A 7,714-nucleotide genomic window follows, 5' to 3' on the forward strand; every position below is an offset into this window, starting at 1 on the left:
TGTAGGACTGAACACAGATAAGATGGATATATAAAGAGGGTATCATTCATTATTAGGGGTCATTATCTTACAGTTAGCTCATCGCAGTCTGTTTCTCAAGAACCTCCAAATACCTCTGACTCTGTTTTTAGCTTCCCTGGGAGCAGAAGTGGGTGCTCATTGTTTTTGGAGGGGTGCTCCTCCCTGTAGTACTCCTGGGGGTCCCGTTACAGCACGGTTTTGTTCAACCTGTCCTGGTTGGTGACAAATCGCCTCATAGGGGGGGCATGATACTCGGAGTGCTGTGGTCGGGATACGCTCTGACATCTCAACAATCCGCGACTTCGTGATACAGATGCGAGTTGATGTAGCCACCAATCGGGAGGACATGGCGAAGCTAGCAGCCATAAAAGCTGCAGAGGAGACTGATGAATAACATGAAAATGCATTAAAGGGCTCTTACACCATCCCAACACCATCTCAACAAATAATAAATACACTGGACTTTTGCTCTCTCTCAATTGGATATTCTGACTTTGTGGCAAGCCTGGCTATAAGATGAGGCCATAAGATGAGACTGTTGTTCACTCATGATGGACTAATATGGACACATGTGCAGACACACATGTAATCTGTATGTACTGTCTAGAGCTTGAATTCAGCTCTATATGCTACTGCTGTAATATGTTTTGTCAAAGGTCATAACAAAAGAAAAAAAGAGAAGAAAAGAAAAAAGTAATTTGCAAAAGACAAGAAAAGATCAGAATGAAGATTTTATACTGTGGGTAATGGGGGCGGGACTTGATAAGCTTTGGCTTCTCCCGCTTTTCCCTTTCGGCCATGTGTGTTGTATTATTTGAACAATGATGAAATGTGATGCTTATGAATTGACATGTCCGAAACAAACAACATAAATAAAAAATAAATGATACAAGGTCTCTTCGGTAAAGTGCAAAACTTTTAATGGATGGGGGGGGGGCGCCTGCTGCTGTGGGAAGTTCCTTGTTGGAACTCTCCCCTAAGTTTTAATACAACATCTCCGGAGGCTCCGGGGTGGCCAAGCCGCAGGACACCGGAGATTTATCCATTAATCCATTGAAAGTACTGATGGTACTACGCTTCAGAACAGAGACAAAGACACCGATGATGACCGAAAAGGTGAAAACAACAAAAAGCCCGACAATCAGGGCTAAAAGTGGGACCTCAGGGTGCATCTGGGATTCGGTGGGGCTGACTGAGCTAAAAGAAGAAGAAGAAGAAGAGGAGGAAGAGGAGGAGGGGGTGGTAGGCTACGTGCCAGGGCCTTTTAATGCAGGGGCTTTTGTAAGGGTTGGATTTTGCTGCGGGAGCACCTCTGTAAGCCATTATTCCCAAGATACAGAGAAGTGACATTGCCATAATTGACAAACTCATTGGCGCTGAGCCTTGACAGGAAGTTTCCATTTAGAAAAAGTTGCGAGATTTTACTGGGGGGCGCCTGGAACTGACCGACAGTGGTAAATCCTTTATTCTCGCAGTTGATGTTCAGAATGTTCTCGCGCTTCTCGCAGCTGCAGCGGGTCTTGCAGATTTGTTTGGTTTTGCGGCTCTGCGTTTCGGACGGTGTCAGACTGGTGACCGAGAGGACGCTCAGAAACAGGACGCTGTTCAGCATTTTTACAGCCAAAAATGGTCGCTGAAATAAAGATCCAGCATTTAACTTCGCAGCCTGAGCCTTGGATGGAATGGAGAAAAAAAAAATCTGAGGCTGAGTTCTCACAGAAGGGAGAGGAGAAAGGAAAGGGGGTAGAGGCGCTCTCTCTCTCTCTCTCTCACACACACACACTCTCCAAAAGAGAGGTAAAAAGAGAGAGAGGTCATAATGTAATCCTGGAGCTGAGACAAAACTACAGCCCACGCCATCGGTCCTCCTCCTCCGCCGCTCCGCACTGTGAGCTGCACTGAGTGTCTGCTGCTGCTGCCTTTCTGCGTTTGTGTGCGTGCGCATATGTGTGTGTGTGTCTGTGAGAGAGAGAGAGGGACAGGAGACTAGGGGCCGTTACGTCCCCGACAGAGTCAACACAAACAAACAGACAAGCGTGCACACACAGTCTTGAATTTAAGAGTCCGTCATCCTTCAAAATCCGGTCCTCATATCGAAGCCAAATGTATTCATAGAACACATTTGTCCATAGAATCAGTTTTGAATTTTACTTGTTTCTACTCAAACGAGAATCCTTTTTTTTTTTTGCAGTTTACTTGGAACACGCCATTTTCAATCTCTTACAGCAGTGAGTGACCCAGCTGTCTGTGTATCAGTGGCATGGAGACAAGTCTGACCCAACCAAAACACATTAGTGAAGGAATAATAGTACAGGGGCCACAAACAGGAGGCCGGGGGCCTCCTATTGAGGACCGCTGCTATAAAGCGTGGTGAAATTGCGCCATTAAACTTTCACTTTAACACTTTGTCAAGATCCTGCGTGTGACATACAATTTTTTGTTTGGACTGTGTATAATTATTTGTGGAAGCTGCGGTATGCCGCAGACTGTTCCAATGTGTGTGTGTGTGTGTGTGTGTGCACAGTGGGAGCCGGAGAAAATGGAAAGAGCTCCCTCTTCTCTCTCTCTCCGCTGAGATGCGACAGCTCGCAACAAGTGTTTCAGTGAAAGTTTAATTGCGCAATTTCACCACACTTCATTGCTTCCCTATAGCATACAATATTCTTGAGAAGTTGTACATCTCCAAAGACACTTCATATGGAAAGCAAAATAACATGATTTTCTCCCTGTCGACAACTCGTACATCATTTCACACCCAGTCACAAGTTCCTTTGTTTGTTTGTTTTTTTTGGTCCTTTTTTTTTTTTTTTAAACAGACATATAGTATTCTATTTAAAATAAAGATGTGATTCTTTAACATACAGCACTTTAAGAAAAAGGGTCATTTTTCCATTTTGCAGAGAGCATTGTTGATAAAATAGTGTGTATAGAGTGCAAAGGCACTTTCTGGAGTAGGTAAAGTAAGATTTTGCTGCTTGTTGGATTCTGAAAAGGGTTCTGAATTTGGTTCAACACTCACCATTTATGTGTGAATGCTAAATATGTACAGGAATAGCGTTTCCACTTCTACAAAGAATAATTACGTCATACTTTCTCACAGGGGGAAAATAAAATACAGTTATATGAAAAGCACAAAGCCGTATTTGTACACAGTCCTGCCCATTATATACATGCCGTCGTCAGAGTCTGTTGGAATTTCATTTTAATGAAGAAATAATTTAGTAACTTCCAGGAGCAAAAAATAGAACTGCATAATAATATATGTCTTATACTCCTTTTTTATACATCTGAAAAAAGAAAAACAAAAAAAGAGAAGAAAAGGAAGAGAGAAAAAAAGATCATCAAAGGCTTCAGTTTGCTTCCAGTAAATAATGTAGGACTGAACACAGATAAGATGAATATATAAAGAGGGTATCATTCATTATTAGGGGTCATTATCTTACAGTTAGCTCATCGCAGTCTGTTTCTCAAGAACCTCCAAATACCTCTGACTCTGTTTTTAGCTTCCCTGGGAGCAGAAGTGGGTGCTCATTGTTTTTGGAGGGGTGCTCCGCCCTGTAGTATTTCCTGGGGGTCCCGTTCTAGCACGGTTTTGTTCAACCTGTCCTGGTTGGTGACAAATCGCCTCATGGGGGGGCATGATACAAGGTCTCTTCGGTAAAGTGCAAAACTTTTAAAGGATGGGGGGGCGCCTGCTGCTGTGGGAAGTTCCTTGTTGGAACTCTCCCCTAAGTTTTGATACAACATCTCCGGAGGCTCTGGGGTGGCCAAGCCGCAGGACACCGGAGATTTATCCATAAATCCATTGAAAGTGCTGATGGTACTACGCTTCAGAACAAAGACAAAGAAACCGATGATGACCGAAAAGGTGAAAACAACAAAAAGCCCGACAATCAGGGCTAAAAGTGGGACCTCAGGGTGCATCTGGGATTCGGTGGGGCTGACTGAGCTAAAAGAAGAAGAAGAAGAGGAGGAAGAGGAGGAGGGGGTGTTAGGCTCCATGCCAGGGCCTTTTAATGCAGGGGCTTTTGTAAGGGTTGGATTTTGCTGCCGGGGCACTTCGCTGGGCTCAGGGCAGATGGCCTCGTTGCGGAGCGAGTGCAGCTGGCCACCCGCGTGCTTAGAGGGAGAATCGCAGGTTATTTTGTTGACCAGCACGATGTAAGCTGACAGCGTCATCCAGTTCTTGAGAGCCATGATGTCACAGGTACAGTCCTAGGGGTTGTGCCGCAGGTCGATCTGGATTAACGCTGAGAGCTGATCCAGGACCCCTCGAACTGGCAGGTAGGAGAAATGATTATTCCTTAAGATGAGACTTATCAGCATCGTGCCACCGAAAACATTGTCGAGGAGCGACCTTAGCAGGTTGTTGTTGAGGAAAAGCAGCTGCAGGTTGTCTAAAGCGTTAAATGTTTGTGGTGCGATGTCTTTGATGATGTTGTATTCCAAATACAGGTGGGCAACATGGGCACAGGGGAGCACGTCTGGGAGACTTTCGCGGCCCGGATGGGGGTTATCCCACCAGGGTGGTAGGTCGGGGGCAGGGTCCCTTGAAAGTGACAGTCAGGGGAGGGGGTGAATACGCTCACCAGCATTCCTGCACGGGCACAGATCCTGCTTTATGAGCTGTGTGATGTCTTTGCCATGCAGCCTGAATGGCGTCTCGCACACTGGGCCCCCCATGGAGCCGGAAATGGTGTCCAACCAGGATTTGAGGGGAATCAGATCACATGTGCAGTCCCACGGGTTCCTCTCCAGCTGGATCTCCATGATGTCGCCTATGTGATGCAAGACCCCGGCAAACGGCAGCATCTTGAACCGGTTGCCACGTAAATCCAAGTGGGTGAGGATCACAAAGCGGAAAATATTGGGAGTTAGTGAAAGGAGCATGTTATCATTCAGGATCAACACTTTGAGGCGATTTAGCTTAATGAGAGCACCCGACTCGATGGCACTGATGTAATTATAGCCTGCGTGTAAATGCTTCAAACTCTCCAGTCCTGCAAAGGTGTCCTTTTTTATCACCTCCAGGTTGTTGTTGTTCAAGTAGAGCCGCTTCAGGAGGTGCAGCCTGTTAAACGCGCCGGTTCGGATCTCCTGTAAGCCATTATTCCCAAGATACAGAGAAGTGACATTGCCATAATTGACAAACTCATTGGCGCTGAGCCTTGACAGGAAGTTTCCATTTAGAAAAAGTTGCGAGATTTTACTGGGGGGCGCCTGGAACTGACCGACAGTGGTAAATCCTTTATTCTCGCAGTTGATGTTCAGAATGTTCTCGCGCTTCTCGCAGCTGCAGCGGGTCTTGCAGATTTGTTTGGTTTTGCGGCTCTGCGTTTCGGACGGTGTCAGACTGGTGACCGAGAGGACGCTCAGAAACAGGACGCTGTTCAGCATTTTTACAGCCAAAAATGGTCGCTGAAATAAAGATCCAGCATTTAACTTCGCAGCCTGAGCCTTGGATGGAATGGAGGAAAAAAAAATCTGAGGCTGAGTTCTCACAGAAGGGAGAGGAGAAAGGAAAGGGGGTAGAGGCGCTCTCTCTCTCTCTCTCTCACACACACACACTCTCCAAAAGAGAGGTAAAAAGAGAGAGAGGTCATAATGTAATCCTGGAGCTGAGACAAAACTACAGCCCACGCTAGTGATGGGAACGGCAGTTCTTTTTACTGTACTGAATCTCTAGAATCCGTTCATTAAAATGATTCGTTCAAAAGATTCGTTCACCGAATCGTTCAGTGCTCTCCAACTCCCTGAACTGATAAACAGCCAAACGATCCGTCATTCAGTTCATTAATCAGCCCTGAGGTTCATGTTCACTTACTGAGAGACGGTGCATTCACAGACTATAGTACACAATTATTTGCTGGAGACGCAGCGCTGCTTTGAGTGGTATACATGCACTAAAATTATTACACAGTGAAAGTGTCCTCTGTGCACAGTAAAATCACTTAACATGATGCTACACAGATGCTAGCAACACAGCGCTAGTTTTAGCAGTAGGTTACTGGACGTGAATCAACTCTGCCCTGAGTGAGTGACTGACTGACACACAGCGCCACTTTCAGCACAGTACGTGAATGAGAATCGCGTACTGGCGCCCCTCCCTTGTTCACGAACGACCTGCTGAGGAGGTGAGCAGGTCGTTCGCGAACGAGGGAGGGGCGCCAGTACGTCGTTCGCGAACGAGCTGCTGAGGACCTGAATTACGTCACCTGCTGAGAATCACGTTCGTGAACGTTAGTGACTTTTACTGTGCAGTAAAATTACTTACCATGAAGCTACACAGATGTTGGTTACTGGACGTGAATCAACTTCTCTCCCCTGAGTGAGTGAGTGAGTGACACAGCGCCACTTTCAGCACAGTACGCGAACGAGATTCACGTACTGGCGTCCCTCCCTCGTTCGCGAACGACCTGCTCCTCATGAATCACCTCCTCATGAATCACCTCCTCGTTCGCGAACGACGTACTGGCGTCCCTCCCTCGTTCGCGAATGACCTGCTGAGGACCTGAATTACGTTACCTGCTGAGAATCACGTTCGCGAACCTTAGTGACTTTTACTGTGCAGTAAAATCACTTAACTCCTCTGCCCTGAGTGAGTGACACAGCGCCACTTTCAGCACAGTAAGTGAACGAGAATCACCTCATCAGCGACAGTTCTCTGTATGCAGTAGGTTCATGAATCATGAACGAATCAGCGCAAACGTGAATCGCGTCCTCACAGTTCTGTGTGTGAGTCGCGGCAGTTCCACTCCCCGCCGGCATGCTCGCTGCTGAGCTCAACTGAACTGAGAAAGGAACGAATCAGTTCAGGAAGTGATTTCGTTCACTTCGTTCACTGAAAAGATTCGTTCTTTTGAACGACACGTTCGCGAACGACACAACACTAGCCCACGCCATCGGTCCTCCTCCTCCGCCGCTCCGCACTGTGAGCTGCACTGAGTGTCTGCTGCTGCTGCCTTACTGCGTTTGTGTGCGTGCGCATGTGTGTGTGTGTGTTTGTGTGTCTGTGTGTCTGTGAGAGAGAGAGAGGGACAGGAGACTAGGGGCCGTTACGTCCCCGACAGAGTCAACACAAACAAACAGACAAGCGTGCACACACAGTCTTGAATTTAAGAGTCCGTCATCCTTCAAAATCCGGTCCTCATATCGAAGCCAAATGTATTCATAGAACACATTTGTCCATAGAATCATTTTTGAATTTTACTTGTTTCTACTCAAACGAGAATGCTTTTTTTTTTTGCAGTTTACTTGGAACACGCCATTTTCAATCTCTTACAACCGGCAAAATGTGAATTTTGCCGGCAGCAGTGAGTGACCCAGCTGTCTGTGTATCAGTGGCATGGAGACAAGTCTGACCCAACCAAAACACATTAGTGAAGGAATAATAGTACAGGGGCCACAAACAGGAGGCTGGGGGCCTCCTATTGAGGACCGCTGCTATAAAGCGTGGTGAAATTGCGCCATTAAACTTTCACTTTAACACTTTGTCAAGATCCTGCGTGTGACATACAATTTTTTGTTTGGACTGTGTATAATTATTTGTGGAAGCTGCAGTGTGCCACAGACTGTTCCAATGTGTGTGTGTGTGTGTGTGCACAGTGGGAGCCGGAGAAAATGGAAAGAGCTCCCTCTTCTCTCTCTCTCCGCTGAGATGCGACAGCTCGCCTGACAACTGACGAGTTGGATT

At 46.6% G+C, this 7,714-nt stretch overlaps 1 pseudogene; it reads right to left on the bottom strand.

Moving 5' to 3' along the window:
- Nucleotides 1–2,283: 2,283 nt before the first annotated feature.
- LOC115588138 (SLIT and NTRK-like protein 2) lies at nucleotides 2,284–5,948 on the bottom strand (annotated as a pseudogene).
- Between the last annotated feature and the right edge of the window lie 1,766 nt (nucleotides 5,949–7,714).

This window comes from Sparus aurata, chromosome 9, assembly GCF_900880675.1.
Source record: "Sparus aurata chromosome 9, fSpaAur1.1, whole genome shotgun sequence".
NCBI lineage: Eukaryota > Metazoa > Chordata > Actinopteri > Spariformes > Sparidae > Sparus > Sparus aurata.